Source organism: Scyliorhinus torazame, chromosome 1 (assembly GCF_047496885.1).
Source record: "Scyliorhinus torazame isolate Kashiwa2021f chromosome 1, sScyTor2.1, whole genome shotgun sequence".
NCBI lineage: Eukaryota > Metazoa > Chordata > Chondrichthyes > Carcharhiniformes > Scyliorhinidae > Scyliorhinus > Scyliorhinus torazame.
The window spans coordinates 301,174,412-301,194,462 of record NC_092707.1 but is presented as its reverse complement, the minus strand read 5'-3'; the positions used below and the strand labels follow the sequence as shown (position 1 = coordinate 301,194,462).

The 20,051-nt window shown below is 46.4% G+C and overlaps 1 protein-coding gene across 1 annotated transcript in view; it reads right to left on the bottom strand.

Moving 5' to 3' along the window:
* The window catches only part of pde10a (phosphodiesterase 10A), a 1,307,205-nt gene that overhangs the window by 1,286,341 nt on the left and 813 nt on the right, over positions 1 to 20,051 (bottom strand). The window lies entirely within an intron of this gene.

The following is a 20,051-nucleotide window of genomic DNA, read 5'->3' as shown; positions in this document are numbered from 1 at the left end:
CCCCGCATCCGATCCCTCACAGCCCTCGGGGAGGCCAATGATCCTCAGGTTCTGCCTCTTGGCTCTATTCCCCAGCTCTTCAAGCTGCTCCTGCATCCTCCTCTGGCGGGAGTTCAGCTCCTCCACCTCGTGCTCCAGCTCTGTTACCGTGTCCGCCTGGCTGGAGAGCTTCACCTCGACCTCCCTTTGCGCCTTCTCTTGGACCGCCTGCGCCTCGACCATTCGGTTCATCACCGCCCTCATCGGGTCCAACGTGTCCCTCTTCAGTTCTGTGAAGCAGTTCCTAAAAAACTCCATCTGTTGCTCCCTTGGCCAGTGAGCCTCCGCTCCCTGGTCCCTGCCGCCCGCCATGCTTCACCGCCCAGTCTGGGGTCCCCGCTGCTCCTGCTTCGATCTTTGCCGCTCCACTCGACCACTTCTGGTCCAACTGTCCATACCCCGGGGGGAAAACCTCTTCCTTTCGTCTCCTCCACCGATTCAGGTCGTCAGGTCCCGAAAAAATCCTGTGAAACAGGTCCGTTTGCCCATCCCGGGCAGGAGCGGTCCGGCCTGCGACCTGCTTCCTCGATGGCGCTCCTAAGCGACCCTCTTATGGACTGAACTGATCTCTTCACACATCTTCTCTACTGAGTAGCACTACACTCCTGTATGCTTCACCCGATGCCTATATCTATGTATTTACATTGTGTATTTTATGTTTGCCCTCTGTATTTTTTTTTCATGTACGGAATGATCTGTCTGAACTGTATGCAGAACAATACTTTTCACTGTGCCTCAGTACAAGTGACAATAAACAAATCCAATCTAATCCAATCCAACATGCCCAAACAATAATCTTTCAAAATTCACTTGATTTGAAAACCATTTTGATTGGAATAATGCTCATGCCACTCCACTATTTAAGAAACGTAGGGAGGGAAACAAATAAATTAGAAACCAGTCAGCCTAATGTAGGTTGTTGGGAAATTACTAGAGTCTATTATTAACGATAGGGTAACTGGACACCTTTACATTTTTCAGCTGATCAGGAGGATCGGTGTGGATTTGTAGGTCATGCCTGATGAATCAGAATGATTTTTTTAATGAGGTGGTTAAAATACAGGAGAATGTCTCTGGATGTTATTTAGAATGGACCTCCAGAAGGTCCATTCTCCAGAATGAGAAACCATTAGATATTGCCTAAGCTTACGGGTGGCATGGCGGCACAGTGGTTAGCACTGCTGCATCACGGCGCTGAGGACCTAGGTTCGATCCCCACCCCAGGTCACTGTCCATGTGGAGTTTGTCTCACCCCCACAACCCCAAAGCTGTGCAGGGTAGGTGGATTATCCTCCCTAAATCACATGTTTAAAAAAAATGTAAATGGATATTGCTGAAGCTTATGGAATTGGATGGCAAAGCCTTTGTCTGTTTAAGAAATTGACTAAGCAGCTAGTAACAGAGAGTAGGTGTAATAGGCAGATACACTAATTGGTAGAATGTGACTAGTGGTGTCCTGTGAGGATTTGTGTCAGGACTTCACCTATTAACCCTACTTATTAACGACTTGGATGCTGGGATAGAAAGCCGCATATCCAAGTTTGCTGATGGTGCAAAGACAGGTGCCAATGTAAACAGTATAAATTTACAAAGAGCTATTGATAAATTAAGTCAACAGATAAAACTAAGGCAAATAGTTTTCAATATAAGCAAGTGTGAGTTCATCCACAGTGGACCCCAAAAAGATAGAATGGTTTACTTTGGGCCCAAAGAAATTTAGGGGTCCAGGTACACAGATCATTTTAATGTCATGAACAGGTACAACAAAATAAGCAAAAAAGCTAATGGAATCCTGGCTTTTTTACCAAAATGATTAGAATACAAGTGGGAGAAATCACAGGGGAAATTCAGAATACAAGTGGGAGAAATCACAGGGGAAATTCATGGCCTGGTCATTTCTGATGCAGGACCGGGAAATGTGGCGAGTTGTTCAAAAGTCCACTGACCTTGGACCAGACCAGAAAATAGAGTTGTATTCCCTAGAATTTAAAAAGGTAATTGGTGATTAGTTTAAAATATTTCAGATATTAACGGGTAGAGCTAGGATAGTTAGAGAGAAACTATTTATGTTGCTTAAGGAGTCTTGGACTAAGAGGCATATTCCAGACAGAGCTGGACCACTCAGGGGTGCAATTAGGAAATGTTTCTACACGCAAAGGGTGGTAGAACTTGAGGCACGATCAATTTGACTGGAGGCAAAGTTGAATTCAAACTGAGGCTTTATTAGTATCAGATGTGTGGCCTCCCACAGCAGCTGATGAAATGGCTGCGAGCTGGAGGCCACGCATATTTTTAACCCGCCTCCTGGGCGGAGCTAGCATGCAGGGGTCACAGGTGAACGTGTAGTGCAGGTTCTACCGTACAACCTCCAATATCAGAACACAGTGGTTTACCACATTCACCCCCTGTTAAAATTGAGTCCGGCGGGGGGGGTGGATAACCATATACAATTAGAAATTTTAAATATTTACAGAGCAGTAAAAAAAATGTCTCTGGTCATCCGGCGGGCCGGTCAGAAGTTCAGTCGTTCACACGGTGCCTTGATGGTCCTTTGGAATCGACGAAGTGGTGACGGCGATGTTGGCACTGTCGTGGTCGAAGTTGACTCCGGGAGCGTGCCAAAATCCTCTTCATCAACGGGGGTGGGCAGGGGGAGGACGGATGGTCCTAGGGGGGGTGATGGGGGCGGCGGGGGAGGGGAGGGTGGCGCCGGGGGCGTCGGGGGTGGTGTGGGGGTGGAACCTGCTGGTGCAAGGTCCCTGAGGGAGACAGTATCCTGCCGGCCATCGGGGGATGCCACGTAGGCGTACTGTGGGATTGCGTGGAGCAGGTGAACCCTTTCCAGAAACGGATCCGCCTTGTGGAGCCGCACATGTTTATGGAGAAGCGCGGTTCCCGGAGCTGTGAGCCAAGTTGGGAGCGATACCCCGGATGTGGACTTCCTGGAGAAGGCAAAAAGACGTTCATGTGGTGAACTGTTAGTAGCAGTGCAGAGTAATGAGCGAATGGAATGTAGTGCATCAGGGAGGACCTCTTGCCAGCGGGAGGCCGGGAGATTTCTGGACCGCAGGGCCAGCTGGATGGCCCTCCATACCGTCCCATACTCCCTTTCTACCTGTCCGTTTCCCCGGGGGTTGTAGCTCGTCATTCTGCTGGAGGCGATACCCCTGCTGAGCAGGAACTGACGTAGCTCATCACTCATGAATGAGGATCCCCTGTCACTGTGGCTGTAGGCGGGGAAGCCAAACAGAGTGAAAATAGAATTAAGGGCTTTAATGACGGTGGCAGACGTCATGTCGGGCATGGGATGGCGAAGGGAAACCGAGAGTATTCATCGATCACAATGAGGAAATATGTGTGTCGATCGGAGGAGGGGAGGGGGCCTTTGAAATGTGTGTTGTGGACAATGGCTCTTTCAGAGGCTCTGAAGTTTTTGGGGGTAGAGACGGTCACATGCAGTACCTTACGGACAGAGACTAAAAGCAGACTGTTAGATTTGGCAAAAACATTGCAGTTAACATTACCTGACAAAATGCGAAAAGATGAGGTCATTATGGCGGTGGCTGAGCATTTAAAGTTTCCTGAGATACAGTTTGACTCATTGGAAATGTCAAACATTCAGTTACAAATTAAACAAATGGAACATGAGAAAGAATTAAAGCAGCTTGAATACAAAGGAGAGAGAGAGGAAAAAGAAAGAGAAAGAGAGAGAGAGGGAAAAGAGAGAGAAGAGAGGAAAACAGCAAGAATAGCCCTAGCAGAACAAAAAGAAAGAGAAAGAGAGATACAGATCAGGGAAAAAGATAAAGAAAGAGAGTTTGAACTTCAGAAAATGGCCATAAAACATGACAGTCAGTTAAAATTGGCAGACGTAAAGGGAAACGTACAGTTGGTTGATAGTGATGAAGATAGTGAGAAAGAGCATCATAGTCGAAGGCTTGGTGGGGATCTATTTAAATATGTCCAAGCATTGCCAAGGGTTGACGAGAAGGAAGTAGAAGCCTTTTTCATTTCATTTGAGAAGGTGGCTACACAAATGAAATGGCCACAGGACATGTGGGTATTACTGATTCAAACAAAGCTGGTAGGTAGGGCTATTGAAGTGTTTGCATCACTATCGGAGGAGGTATCTGGGTCGTATGAGGAGGTGGAAAAATCCATCTTAGATGCATATGAACTAGTGCTGAAGCCTACAGACAAAGGTTTAGAAATTTAAGGAAAGAACCTGGTCAAACATACATGGAGTTTGAAAGGATCAAACAGAGTAATTTTGATAGGTGGATAAGGGCTTTGAAAATAGACCAAACATATGAAGCTCTGAGAAATTATACTTTTGGAGGAGTTTAAAAATTCAATTCCTGATGTAGTGAGAACTCATGTGGAAGAGCAGAGGGTTAAAACTGCGAGATTAGCAGCAGAAATGGCAGATGATTATGAATTAGTTCATAAATCAAAGCTTGGTTTCCAACATCAGTTTCAGCCGGTGAGGGATAGAAACTGGGGACATGAGAAATACACAAGTGGTAAAGGTAAAGGTGATCTGATGGGAGATAATAAGGAGAGTGTACCTCAGATTAAAAAATAAATCCAGGAGGGTGGAAGAGACATGAAAAATTTCAAATGTTTTCACTGTAATAAACTAGGCCATGTAAAGTCACAGTGTTGGTGGTTGAGGAAAAGCACTGGGAAGGCTAATGTGGTAAATACAGTTTATCTTGGGTAATGATATAGCTGGATCGCAGGTGGGAGTGATACCTACTGTGGTTGATAAGCCAGTGGAAAATCAGACAACTGAAGTGTTGAAGGACGAATATCCTGCGATTTTTCCGGATTGTGTAGTAACAAGGTCGCAAAGTCACAGGTTAAGACAAGAGGAGAAATCAAAGTGAAGATGAAGTTGAAGTGCAATTATCAGAAACGATTTTTGATCAGGTGGTTGAAAAAGAACAAGAACAGGTGGAGGATGAGGTGGATATTTTTAGTTCAGGAAAATTGGCGGAGCTACAACAAAAAGATATAGAAATAAAACAGATGTATCAGAAAGCATACACAGAAGAGGAATCTGAGTGTATACCAGAGTGTTATTACCGTAAAAGTAATGTCTTGATGAGAAAATGGAGACCTTTACAGATGCAGGTGGATGAAAAATGGGCAGAAGTTCATCAAGTAGTATTGTCGGTAGAGTATAGAAAGGAGGTGTTGTGAGTTGCACATGAGGTACCAGTGGGAGCTCATTTGGGAATCAGGATGACTCAAGCTAAGATCCCAAAATATTTTTATTGGCCTGGATTACATAGAAATGTAGTTAAATTTTGTCAATCATTTGTCAATCACATGTCAGGTGATAGGGAAACCTCAAGCAGTGATAAAACCAGCAGCCTTAATACCCATTCCAGCATTTGAGGAACCTTTTAGAAGAGTGCTAATTGATTGTGTAGGACGGCTTCCTAAAACAAAAAGTGGGAATCAATATTTTTTAACCATAAGGATGTGTCTACTAGGTTTCCAGAGGCCATCCCAGTATGTAATATTACAGCTAACAAGATTGTGGAGGAGTTACTTAAATTCTTTACTAGATATGGACTACCCACAGAAATACAATCGGATCAAGGATCGAATTTTACCTCAAGATTATTCAAAGAAGTTATGGATAGCTTAGGAATAAAACAATTGAAATCAACTGCATACCATCCAGAATCGCAGGGAGCGTTAGAAAGGTGGCATCAGACATTAAAGACAATGTTGAGGACTTATTGTCAAGATTATCCAGAGGATTGGGATAAAGGAATTCCATTCGTACTGTTTGCAATTAGGGATGCACCTAATGAGTCAACCAAATGTAGTCCTTTTGAACTAATTTTTGGTCATGAGGTAAGAGGACCACTTAAATTGATTAAGGAAAAATTGGTGAGTGAGAAATCAGAAATTACATTATTGGATTACGTGTCAAATTTTAGGGAACAATTAAATAGATCAGGTGAATTGGCTAGACAACATTTAAAAGTTGCACAAAATGTGATGAGACGGGTAGCGGACAAGAAAGCTTGTAGTTTTGCCAGTGGAGATAAAGTTTTAGTGTTGTTACCAGTGGTAGGTGAACCTTTAAAAGCAAGGTTTTGTGGACCTTATCAGATTGAAAGGAAATTAAGTGAGGTGAATTATGTGGTAAAAACATCAGATAGAAGGAAGACTTACCGAGTGTGTCATGTGAATATGCTTAAAAGGAGAGAAAAAGGAGGTTTTAATGATTCTAACTCAAAGTGATGAACCAAATCCAGATGACTGTGAATTTGACATACCTCAAATTAAATTGGAAAACGAGAATGTTCTTAAAAATTGGGACAAATTGTTGAGTTACCTTCCAGAGGAAAAACGGACTGACCTGAAAGACTTATTGATATCACGTGGGCAAGTTTGTAGAGATAAATTGGGAAGTACTAAAATGGCTATACATGATGTAGATGTGGGAAATGCTGTTCCAATCAAACAACATCCATACAGACTTAACCCTTTAAAATTGGCACAGGTTAACAAAGTGGTTGAGAATATGCTTTAAAAATGGCATAATTGAAGTGGGTTGCAGCCAATGGAGCTCACCCATAGTGATGGTACCTAAACCAGACGGTACCCAACGATTGTGTGTGGACTATAGAAAGGTTAATGCAGTTACAAGAATGGACTCTTATCCTATCTCTCGTTTGGAGGATTGCATTTAGAAAGTGGGACAATTAGCTTTTATTTCCAAACTGGATTTACTTAAAGGTTACTGGCAGGTACCTTTATCCGAAAGGGTGAAGGAGATTTCAGCTTTTGTGACTCCAAATGGTATATACCAATTCAAAGTTATGCCATTTGGCATGAAAAACACACCAGCCACATTTCAACGGTTAACTAACAAAGTTGTTTCAGGATTACCCAATTGTGCGGTATACATCGACGATCTGGTAATTTTCAGGCAGACATGGAAAGAACATTTAAAACATCTGATGGAGTTATTCGATCGACATCAGGAGGCGGGTTTGGTGATAAACCTAGCCAAAAGTGAATTTGAAAAAGCCCAAGTCACTTCGCTGCGGAGTTTCCAATACCCTCAATACAAGGAAAATAATGTGATTTCTTGGCATGAGTGGATTTGATCGAACATTTGTGCAAAATGTTTGTAGCGTGGTAGCTTCATAAGAACATAAGAACTAGGAGCAGGAGTAGGCCATCTGGCCCCTCGAACCTGCTCCACCATTCAATTAGATCATGGCTGATCTTTTGTGGACTCAGCTCCACTTTCCGGCCCGAACACCATAACCCTTAATCCCTTTATTCTTCAAAAAACTAGCTAACTTTATCTTAAAAACATTTAATGAAGGAGCCTCTACTGCTTCACTGGGCAAGGAATTCCATAGATTCACAACCCTTTGGGTGAAGAGGTTCCTCCTAAACTCAGTCCTAAATCTACTTCCCCTTATTTTGAGGCTATGCCCCCTAGTTCTGCTTTCACCCTCCAGTGGAAACAACCTGCCCGCATCTATCCTATCTATTCCCTTCATAATTTTATATGTTTCTATAAGATCCCCCCTCATCCTTCTAAATTCCAATGAGTACAATCCCAGTCTACTCAACCTCTCCTTGTAATCCAACCCCTTCAGTTCTGGGATTAACCTAGTGAATCACCTCTGCACACCCTCCAGTGCCAGTACATCCTTTCTCAAGTACGGAGACCAAAACTGAACACAATACTCCAGGTGTGGCCTCACTAACACCTTATACAATTGCAGCATAACCTCCCTAGTCTTAAACTCCATGCCTCTAGCAATGAAGGACAAAATTCCATTTGCCTTCTTAATCACCTGTTGCACCTGTAAACCAACTGTTTGCGACTCATGCACTAGCACACCCAGGTCTCTCTGCACAGCAGCATGTTTTAATATTTTATCATTTAAATAATAATCCCTTTTGCTGTTATTCCTACCAAAATGGATAACCTCACATTTGTCAACATTGTATTCCATCTGCCAGACCCTAGCCCATTCACTTAAACTATCCAAATCCCTCTGCAGACTTCCAGTATCCTCTGCACTTTTTGTTTTACCACTCATCTTAGTCTCGTCTGCAAACTTGGACACATTGCCCTTGGTCCCCAACTCCAAATCGTCTATGTAAATTGTGAACAGTTGTGGGCCCAACACTGATCCCTGAGGGACACCACTAGCTACTGATTGCCAACCAGAGAAACACCCATTAATCCCCACTCTTTGCTTTCTATTAATTAACCAATCCTCTATCCATGCTACTACTTTCCCCTTAATGCCATGCATCTTTATCTTATGCAGCAACCTTTTGTGTGGCACCTTGTCAAAGGCTTTCTGGAAATCCAGATATACCACATCCATTGGCTCCCCGTTATCTACCGCACTGGTAATGTCCTCAAAAAATTCCACTAAATTAGTTAGGTGTGACCTGCCCTTTGTGAACCCATGCTGCGTCTGCCCAATGGGACAATTTCCATCCAGATGCCTCGATATTTCTTCCTTGTTGATAGATTCCAGCATCTTCCCTACTACCGAAGTTAAGCTCACTGGCCTATAATTACCCGCTTTCTGCCTACCTCCTTTTTTAAACAGTGGTGTCACGTTTGCTAATTTCCAATCCGCCGGGACCACCCCAGAGTCTCGTGAATTTTGGTAAATTATCACTAGTGCATTTGCAATGTCCCTAGCCATCTCTTTTAGCACTCTGGGATGCATTCCATCAGGGCCAGGAGACTTGTCTACCTTTAGCCCCATTAGCTTGCCCATCACTACCTCCTTGGTGATAACAATCCTCTCAAGGTCCTCACCTGTCATAGCCTCATTTCCATCAGTCACTGGCATGTTATTTGTGTCTTCCACTGTGAAGACCGACCCAAAAAACCTGTTCAGTTCCTCAGCCATTTCCTCATCTCCCATTATTAAATCTCCCTTCTCATCCTCTAAAGGACCAATATTTACCTTAGCCACTCTTTTTTGTTTTATATATTTGTAGAAACTTTTACTATCTGTTTTTATATTCTGAGCAAGTTTACTCTCATAATCTATCTTACTCTTCTTTATAGCTTTTTTAGTAGCTTTCTGTTGCCCCATAAAGATTTCCCAGTCCTCTCGTCTCCCACTAATCTTTGCTAATTTGTTTGCTTTTTCCTTCAATTTGAAACTCTCCCTTATTTCCTTAGATATCCACGGTCGATTTTCCCTCTTTTTACCATCCTTCCTTTTTGTTGGTATAAACCTTTGCTGAGCACTGTGAAAAATCTCTTGGAAGGTTCTCCACTGTTCCTCAACTGTTTCACCATAAAGTCTTTTCTACCAGTCTACCTTAGCTAGTTCTTCTCTCATCCCATTGTAATCTCCTTTGTTTAAGCACAAAACACTAGTGCTTGATTTTACCTTCTCACCCTCCATCTGTATTTTAAATTCCACCATATTGTGATCGCTCCTTCCGAGAGGATCCCTAACTATGAGATCCTGAATCAATCCTGTCTCATTACACAGGACCAGATCTATGACCGCTTGTTCCCTCGTAGGTTCCATTACATACTGTTCTAGGAAACTATCGCGGATACATTCTATAAACTCCTCAAGGCTGCCTTGACCGACCTGGCTAAACCAATCGACATGTAGATTAAAATCCCCCATGATAACTGCTGTACCATTTCTACATGCATCAGTTATTTCTTTGTTTATTGCCTTACCCACCATAATGTTACTATTCGGTGGCCTATAGACTACTCCTATCAGTGACTTTTTCACCTTACTATTCCTGATTTCTACCCAAATGGATTCAACCTTATCCTCCATAGCACCGATGTCATCCCTTACTGTTGCCCGGATGTCATCCTTAAATAACAGAGCTACACCACCTCCCTTACCATCCACTCTGTCCTTCTGAATAGTTCACTGATGGACTTACTCAAGAAGCGTAACAAATTCCAGTGGACAGCAGAGTGTCAACAGGCATTTGACTGCCTGAAAACTGTGATAACCAATGCTCTTGTGTTGGAGAATTACAAGGGACTCTGTGATCAGATTGAACTAAAGTATCTGACTTTAAAGAGAAATGCCGAGGCGTAGAGAAATGGACGGATTGTGAAAGGACCTTCTTGTTCAAAGAGACTGTCAATCGAGAAGGATTTCAGTTGGAGGAGGAAAAACAAAAAATGGACTATATTATTTTTATCTGTTTGTGTGTTGTTTTTTGAAACAAAAAAGTATATTTACTGTGTGCATTTCTTAAAGAATGGTGAAAAGGTAAAAACTGAAACCATCTTGAAGTTGATGGTTTTTTGTTTTTTTCTTGGGGGAGGTGTCATGTGAGAATACCTTTAAGAAATGGGTGTTTAAGACATGTACCTTTAAGAAATGGGTGTTTATCAGTGATGTCAGAGTGTGGGTGGAGCTGGGCTGTCTATCAGTTTTTTACTTTTGTTTTAGGCTGTTTACTGCAGGGTTTGTTTTAGTTTTGTTTTCAGTGTTGGAGCTGAAGCCAGACAGAGCAGGTGTACTGTTGATCTCTCTGCCATGAAAAGACTATCTCTTGATCATTTGGTGAATTCAGAATTATAAATGTTCTCAGTAGTGAATGTAAACATAATGTGGTTCTGGTAAAAGGTGTTTTAAGTCTTATGGATGTTAAAAGGAAAGCTTAAAGGATTACTTAGTGTTGTATTCTTTGGGGTTCTATTTGAATTGATGGTTGCAAAGCTGTTCACTGTATGTTTTAAAAAGGTTAACTTGAGTTCATAGAATAAACATTGTTTTGCTTTAAAATATACTTTTCCATTTCTGCTGTACCACACCTGTAGAGTGGGCCATGTGCTCCCCATACCACAATCTATTAAAAGTTGTGGGTCAGGTGAATTCCATGCTACACTTTGGGGTTCTCTAAACCCTGGCCCATAACATTCCCGGTTCCGTTTTGGCATTTGTTTATGTGAACATGCGGGCTAATGTTTGGGGTTTGGTGGGAGGATGGGATTGTTGTTATTGATATGGGGATTGACATATTCGTTACTGATTATTATTTATTGTTGGTGGGTGTAAATTTGGGAGAAAATTTGAAAATATTTTTTAAAAGAAATCTTTTTGGACATTAAGGGCAATTTAGTATGGCCAATCCACCTAACCTGCACATCTTTGGACTGTTGGAGGAAACCGGAGCACCCGGAGGAAACTCATGCAGACACGGGGAGAACATGCAGACTCCCCACAGACAGTGACCCAAGCCTGGAATCGAACCTGGGACCCTGGAGCCGTGAATACACTGTCCTAACCACTGTGCTGCCATGAATACAGAGATAGATAATTATATTTCTGATTATCAAATAAAAAGTTGTAGACTTTCAGTGGGCATATGACTTAAATACCCACTCAAACACATTAAAGTATTTACATTTTTTGTGCACTTTTTGGTAAAATAGTAAGACAAAAAGCAAGTGTAAGTATTTTTTGATCATTGCAGATGCTTTACTTCCTAGGTTACTAAACAGTGGCAGATATTTATGAGGCAAATACACATACGAAATACATTAACCTGGATTATGTAAGGGTTTTAAAATCGATGCACGATATTGGACTGGTATCACCATAGACACACCTGTGGTGAATCAGCAATTTTTATTGGACAACACCACATTAAGTAGCATGCTTCCATCTTGTAACCTATCTTACCATGGATTGTTCTTTATGCCATATAAGCAGGAACATGGTGATATCACATATGCAATACCAGTATGCTAAATAGCTTCCCCCATGATCACAGCAGTGTACCGCTCCCAATTTCAGCACTATCATTGTGGATAAGTGTTGAGCGGAAGTCAAGTGCTGCCTCATGCTGGCTATGGTGAAAAACAAATGAAAAACAAATCAGTGAGTGTGATTGTTGACCCTTCCCACCCGGCTTTCAGTGATGAATTGAGCACAGCATTGCCAGAGGCCTAGTCATACGTCACTTGCCCGCTCAATCTCAGCTTCCATTGTTTATCACCCATCATTGTCCATCATTTTTTGTCATCCATCCAAATTACCGTTAGCTTCAATTTATTCTCAACAATCAATGAAGAACATGTTGCACATCCTATCAAAACTAAAGTCAAGCTGGAGGGAAGAATAACAAAAGAAAATACACATGTGTCACTGTTCTATTATTGGACTTGTATGCAAAAACATGGTTTTATCATGTTTCCTGAAATTAATTCAAGACTGTCTATACATGGCTACCAGTGATACGGAATGTTTCTTTTTTGTTTTTTAGAAATATTTTTATTCAAATTTTTACATATTTTCAACAAAACCCCCCCCTTACAGAAAAAAGAAAAACAAAGAACACATAAATAAACATCTTACAACTACATCACAAATTCTCCCAATATACAAACCTCCCTTTAAGGAATAATAAACAGTAGAGAACACAAAGTACACCCCCCACCCCCCCGGGTTGCTGCCGCTGCTGACCACCTGCTAACGCTCCGCTAGAAAGTCTAGGAACGGTTGCCACCGCCTGACGAACCCTTGTACAGACCCTCTCAAGGCAAATTTTACCCTCTCCAATTTAATTAACCCTGCCATGTCGCTAATCCAGGCTTCCACACTTGGGGGCCTTGCATCTTTCCACTGTAGCACAATCCTCCGCCGGACTACCAGGGACGCAAAGGCCAGAATACCGGCCTCTTTCGCCTCCTGCACTCCCAGCTCGTCCTATACCCCAAATAGTGCTAACCCCCAGCTCGGCTTAACCTGGGTGTTCACCACCTTAGACACCGTCCTCGCAATACCCTTCCAGAACCCATCTAACGCGGGCACACCCAGAACATGTTGGTGTGATTTACTGGGCTCCCCGAGCACCTCCCACACCTGTCTTCCACCACAAAGAACCTGCTCAGCCTCGCCTTTGTCATATGCGCTCAGTGAAGAACCTTAGATTGTATCAGGCTAAGCCTGGCGCAAGAGGAGGAAGAAATAACCCTACACAAGGCGCCCGCCCACGCACCCTCGTCTATCTCTTCCCCAAGCTCCTGCTCCCATTTACCCTTTAGCTCCTCCACCGAGGTCTCCTCCTCCTCCTGCATCTCCTGGTAGATCGCCAAGACCCTGCCCTCTCCAACCCACACCCCCGAGACCACCCTATCCTGGATCGTGAGTGCTGGAAGCAGCGGGAACTCCCTCACCTGCCGTCTTACAAACGCCCTTACCTGCATGTACCTGAAGGCATTTCCGGGGGAAGCCCGAATTTTTCCTCCAGCGCTCCAAGGCTCGCAAACGTCCCATCTAAAAACAGGTCCCCCATCCTTCTAATTCCTGCCCTGTGCCAGGAACCCTCCATCCATTCTCCCCGGGACGAACCGATGGTTCTCCCGGATCAGGGACCAAACTGAAGCCTCTACCTCACCCCTGTGGCGTCTCCACTGCCCCCAAATTTTCAAAGTCGCCGCCACCACCGGACTCGTGGTGTACCTAGTCGGCGGGAGTGGCAGCAGTGCTGTCACCAGCGCTCCCAGACTCATGCCCACACAGGACGCCATCTCCAGCCACTTCCACGCCACCCTCTCCTGCTCCATTACCACTTGCGTATCATCGCCACATTGGCAGCCCAGTAGTACCCACACAGATTAGGTAATGCTAACCCTCCTCTGTCCCTACTCCGCTCCAGAAACACCCTTCTCACCCTCGGGGTCTTTTTCGCCCACACGAATCCCATGATGCTCCTACTGACCCACTTAAAAAAGGCCTTAGGGATCAGGAGGGGGAGGCACTGGAATATAAAAAGGAACCTCGGGAGCACCGTCATCTTCACCGACTGTACCCTACCCACCAGGGAGAATGGCAGCATATCCCATCTTTTAAACTCCTCCTCTATCTGCTCCACCAGCCTCGTCAAGTTGAGCTTGTGTAGGGCCCCCCAGCTCCTGGCCACCTGGATCCCTAGGTACCGAAAACTCCTTTCCGCCCTCTTCAGTGGAAGCTCGTCTATCCCCCTTCCCTGGTCCACTGGGTGTATCACGAAGAGCTCACTCTTCCCCACGTTGAGCTTATACCCGGAAAAGTCCCCAAACTCCCTGAGGATCCGCATCACCTCTGGAATCCCCCCCACTGGGTCTGCCACATACAGTAACAGGTCATCGGCATTCAACGATACCCGGTGTTCCTCCCCCCCCGGACCAGCCCCCTCCAGTTCCTGGACTCCCTTAGAGCCATCGCCAAAGGCTCAATTGCCAATGCAAATAGCAATCATTTTTTCATTTTTTTCAAAGGGGATAGGGGGTGTTGCTAACTTTTGGTTGGCTCTTAAATCGTAATTTGCTCTGTTTGTTTAACTTTTGCTCTAGAGTCACCAGGTTCAAGTTCAAATAATGATCAATAACTCAACACACCAATTAGTAAGATTCAAATCAAAACACATTTATTATACACTGTAAATCACTACTCATGCATAAACTCTACTTTCTAGGCTATTTCTATCACTAAAAGGCCAATACTTAGCTTTGGACTGGCCCACTAGGTCAGGGGAACAAATGGCCTTTCGTTCAGGTCCTGAGTCTGCAGGATTCAAAAGCTGGTATGGACTGGTAGCTAGGAGCACCGATCTCGTAGCGAGCATTGACTTGAGACTTACTTGCTTGGCGGCAACAAGACAGGTCACTGTCAAGGGTTGGTTCAAGTTGCTGAGTGACCTTGCCAAAGAAGGACGATTTGAACTTGGGGGCTTTACTTTATAGTCCCCAGGAGCTTCCCGCCCTTCGGGGCAGACCCCGTACCTGGTTCAAGTGATTGGACTACTTTCTGATCACTTGGATCGATTTCTCCAATGCTGGAGCGGTTCCCTGATCGCTGGGCGGTCCCTAAATGTCCGTTGGCCTTCCTTTGTCTTGGCTCCTGCTGGCGCCGAGGGGTCTGGCTTGGCTTTGTTTACCTTAACTGTTGCCACTGTGCCTGGGAATCGCACATTGCTATGTAGATGGCTGCTACATTACTATGCAGATGACTGCTGGTTTCGGTGCTGTCTGGTTGTTTTGCAGGTTGCAATATACATGATTTCTGTATTTGCTAGTCTTTGCCTGTGTTGGCTGAATTTCCCTTCAGCCTTTGCGGTTCTCCATTTTAAGTCAGGAAGTGGCCAACTCAGGTGGCTACAGGGGCACCCCTGCCTCATCCCCCGGTACAGCCGAAAGTATTCCGACCTCCTCCGATTCGTGGCCACACTCGCTACCGGGGCTTCGTAAAGTAGCCTAACCCAACTAATGAACCCCTCCCCGAACCCAAACCTCCTCAACACTTCCCAAAGGTACCCCCACTCCACCCTATCGAAGGCCTTCTCCGCTTATCGCCGCCACTATCTCCGCTTCCCCCTCCACTGCAGGCATCATGATTACATTAAGGAGCCTCTGCACATTGGTATTCAGCTGCCTTCCCTTAATAAAACCCGTCTGGTCCTCGTGAATCACCCCCGGGACACAGTCCTCAATTCTGGTAGCCAACACCTTCGCTAACAGCTTCGGGTCTACATTGGGGAGAGAGATTGGCCTATACGATCCACACTGTAATGGGTCCTTGTCCCGCTTCAAGATCAGTGCCCTGGACATCATCGGGGGTAGGGTCCCCCCCCTCCCTTGCCTCATTGAAAGTCCTCACTAATAGAGGGCCCAGCAGGTCCATGTACTTCCGGTAAAATTCCACCGGGAACCCATCTGGCCCCGGTGCCTTCCCCGCCTGCATACTCCCCACCCCTTAGTCAGCTCCTCCAGCCCTACCGGTGCCCCACGCCCAGCCACCTGCACCTCCTCCACCCTCGGGAGCCTCAGCCGATCCAAAAATCGACGCATCCCCCCCTCCTCCGTCGGGGGCTCAGACCTGTACAGCCCCTCATAAAAGTCTCTAAATACCCCATTTATTCCCACCGCACTCCGCACCGTGTTCCCCCCTTTTTCCCTAACTCCCCCAATCTCCCTCGCTCCTCCCACTTCCGAAGCTGGTGTGCCAACATCCGGCTAGCCTTCTCCCCATACTCACATACCGCCCCTTGCGCTTTCCTCCACTGCACCTCTGCCTTCTTGGCGATCAACATGTCAAACTCGGCCTGGAGGCTTTGTCGCTCCTTAAGTAGTCCCTCCTCGGAGACCTCTGCATACCTCCTGTCCACCATTAAAATCTCCCCCACCAATCTCTCCCCCTCTCTCCTCTCTTTCTTCTCCTTGTGGGCCCTTGTGGAGATTAGCTCTCCCCTAATCACCACCTTCAGCGCGTCCCAGACCACCCCTACCTGCACCTCCCCATTATCGTGAGCCTCTAGATAGCTTTCAATGCACCCCTGGATCCGCCCGCTCACCTCCTCATCCGCCAGCAAGCCCACATCCAGGCGCCACAGCGGGCACTGATCCCTCTCCTCCCCTAGCTCCAGCTCCACTCAATGCGGGGCATGGTCTGAGATGGCTATGGCCGAATACTCCGTGTCCTCCACCCTCGGGATTAGTGCCCTGCTCATCACAAAGAAGCCTATCCGGGAGTAGGCTTTATGGACGTGGGAAAAAAAAAAATTCCCTGGCCCCCAGCCTGACAAACCTCCATGGGTCCACTCCTCCCATCTGGTCCATAAACCCCCTAAGCACCTTGGGCGCCGCTGGCCTCTTACCCGTCCTGGACCTAGAGCGGTCCAATGCTGGATCCAGTACCATGCTGAAGTCCCCCCCCCATTATCAAGCTCCCTGCCTCCAGGTCCGGAATCCGGCCCAACATGCGCCGCATAAATCCGGCATCGTCCCAATTCGGGGCATATACATTCACTAATACCACCCGCACCCCCTGCAGCTTACCGCTCACCATCACGTACCTACCCCCATTGTCTGCCACGATGTTCAGCGCCTCAAACGACACCCGCTTCCCCACCAAAATCGCCACCCCTTGATTCTTTGCGTCCAAGCCCGAGTGGAAAACCTGCTCTACCCACCCTTTTCTCAGCCTAACCTGGTCTGCAACCCTCAAATGCGTCTCCTGGAGCATAACCACATCTGCCTTCAGTCCCTTCAGGTGCGCGAACACACGGACCCTCTTGACCGGCCCGTTCAGGCCTCTCACATTCCAAGTTATCAGGGGGCTTCCCGCGCAGCCTCCCCCGCCCCCCACTCCCCCCTGCCGATTAGCCATCCCCTTTTCTAGGCCAGCCATGTGCCCGCGCCTCCCGCACTCTCCAGTCCCCCCAGCGGCAGACCCCCGCCCCGACTCTCTCTCCGAGCTCCAGCTCCTCTTTGGCCAATGCAGCAGCAACCCAGTTCCCCCCCCCCCCCCAGCTAGGTCCCCCCCTAGCTGCGTTGCTCCCCCCATAGCACTCCCATAAGTCAGCTGACTCCTGCTGACCCCGGTCACTCCATCGACCCCCCAGTGTGGTAGTCTCCCCCCCCCCCTCCTGTCCATCAGCGGGCGCTCCTCTCCAACACCGCCCTTACCCCCTGGCCCCGCCCTCTTCCTTCCCTATTGTGGGAAAAAACCCGTACTTTCCATCAAACCGCCCCCCCCCTCTCTGGCGCAGCTCCCCCACCTCGGGCCTCCCATCTCCCCTCCCCCCAACGGGGCCCTGTCTTTCCAACCACCGACGCCCACACTCTCCCAAAACCCCCACTTCAAACCATTTCACCCTACCCCACCCAGCACCAAGGAAACAAAACAGAACAGAACATCCCCCAACATTCCCCAAAGCACAGTAACCACAGTAGCCCCCCACGACCTCCCCTCACAACCGACCCTCAGTCCGTGTCCAGCTTTTCAGCCTGAATAAAGGTCCACGCCTCCTCCAGCATCTCAAAGTAATGGTGCCGGTCCTTAAACATGAACCACAGTCGTGCCGGCTGCAGCATCCCAAATTTCACTCCCTTCCGATGCAGAGCCGCCTAAGCCTGATTGTACCCGGCCATCTTCTTGGCCACCTCCGTGCTCCAGTCCTGTTATATATGGACCTCTGCATTCTCCCACCTGCTGCGCTGCTCCTTTTTTGCCCATCTTAGGACACACTCCCTGTCCACCAAGCGATGGAACCGCACCAATACCGCCCGTGGCGGCTCGTTAGACTTGGGCCTCCTCGCCAGGACTCGGTGGGCCCCATCCAGCTCCAGGGGCCTCGGGACGGCACCCGCGCCCATCAACGTGTTCAGCATCTTGACCACATATGCTCCAGCATCCGACCCCTTCACTCCCTCCGGGAGACCCAGAATCCGCAGGTTCTTCCTCCTCGACCGATTCTCCATGTCCTCGAACTTCTCCTGCCATTTCTTATGCAGTGCCTCGTGCGCCTCCACCGCCAGGCCCAATACCTCGTCCTCATTCTCCGAGGCCTTCTGCCGCACCTCCCAGATCGCCGCTCCTTGGGCCTTCTGGGTCTCGACCAGCTTGTCGATCGAAGCCTTCATCGGCTCCAGCAGCTCTGCTTTCAATTCCGTGAAGCAGCGCTTGAGAAACTCGTGCTGCTCTTGCGACCACTACGCCCACGCTGCCTGGTCTCCACCCGCCGCCATCTTGGCTTTCCTCCCTCGCACTTTTCGCTGCACCAGAATTACTTTTTTCACCGCTCCACTCCTGGTCCAATCCATACAGTGCCGGGGAAATCGTACAGTCACCTTCCCACACTGGGAACCGTCGAACAAATGCCGCTGGGGCCCCTAAAAAGAGCCCAAAAGTCACTTTCTGGCGGGAGCTGCCGAACGTGCGACTTAGCTCAGCATAGCCGCAACCGAAAGTGCCAATGTTTCATTTACAAAGAGGCAGATATCAGAAGATGTGACTATCATTGGTGTGACATGCAACAATATGTGGGTGCATTGCAGTATGAGATATCCAGAGTAACAAAATATAATATTCTTTATTAGCTTTTACAAAAGCAGAATGTCCATATGCTGCGATTCCGTATTTGCCAGCAAAATGTTTGTTAATGAAAGGGGGAGAAAATACACCAACATCACTGAATTAAGAAGGTCTTGGGTTCCTGTTGTTTTCTGCTTAATTCTGACACATTACAAAATGATGCCTCATGTTTCCAGAATCTGAAATGGTGCTGTGAGTTTAAAGCACGCTGAAGTGATGGTCACAGATTAACTATCACGCTGAGCGAACTACATCCTTAATTGCCGTGTTTCCATTAATGAATACACCAAAAAGAAATTAAATTAAACCATTCCTAAAGAGATGAGAAAACATGCAGTCAAAACACAAACTGCCACAAGGGCCTCATCAGAACCTTACAGTACATAAAAATCAATGACATTTCTTCTGAAAGTTAGAATTGCAGGTAAATTCTATATTTGCACCAAGACATTTGTTATGCAGAGTAGGCCCAATTATTTAACCTATTGGGAAATGTGGATCTAAAAAAGGTTAGAAAATGGTGACTTTCCAATGAATTGCTTCCCAGTCTCCCATTGAAGTGTAGCTTGTTTTCTAAGCTTTGATTTCAATTTATTTTTTGCTATTCATATAGGCTCCAGTGACACATAATTCGATCTGTAATTCAAGTGTTTCCCTTTTGTTTGAAGGCGTGGAGCTGCTGAATAAAATTCTGCAAAACACACCATGGTCTCCTTACGTGGTTGTGTGGAGTGGAAACGTTCTGTTTAAAATGGCTTAGCTTCTTATAATCAGGAGGAAAACAATATCTATTTTAGAAGCATATTCTTTTTTAACGCTGCACCTTCCACTTTATTAGTAGAATGCAGCCAGTGGGCTCTGAAGTCTGGCCCCTATGGGAAATCCAGCCTTTATTGCAGACCCTCTGCACCTTTCACTGATCAATGATGCAATCGGCCCAATTGACGTCAGATGCGATAAGGGCCACAAAATTCAAGACGAACAGGGACTAAAATAGAATTTAAAACACAATATCTGATTTCCAAAGGTTATTGGTCACACGGCCGTGGTGCCAACCTGCCCTGGCCTTTCCCTGGCACATTAATGGATTAAAATGATCAGTTTGAGACTGAAGATGCGAGCACTCAGCTCCTAAGAAGTTGC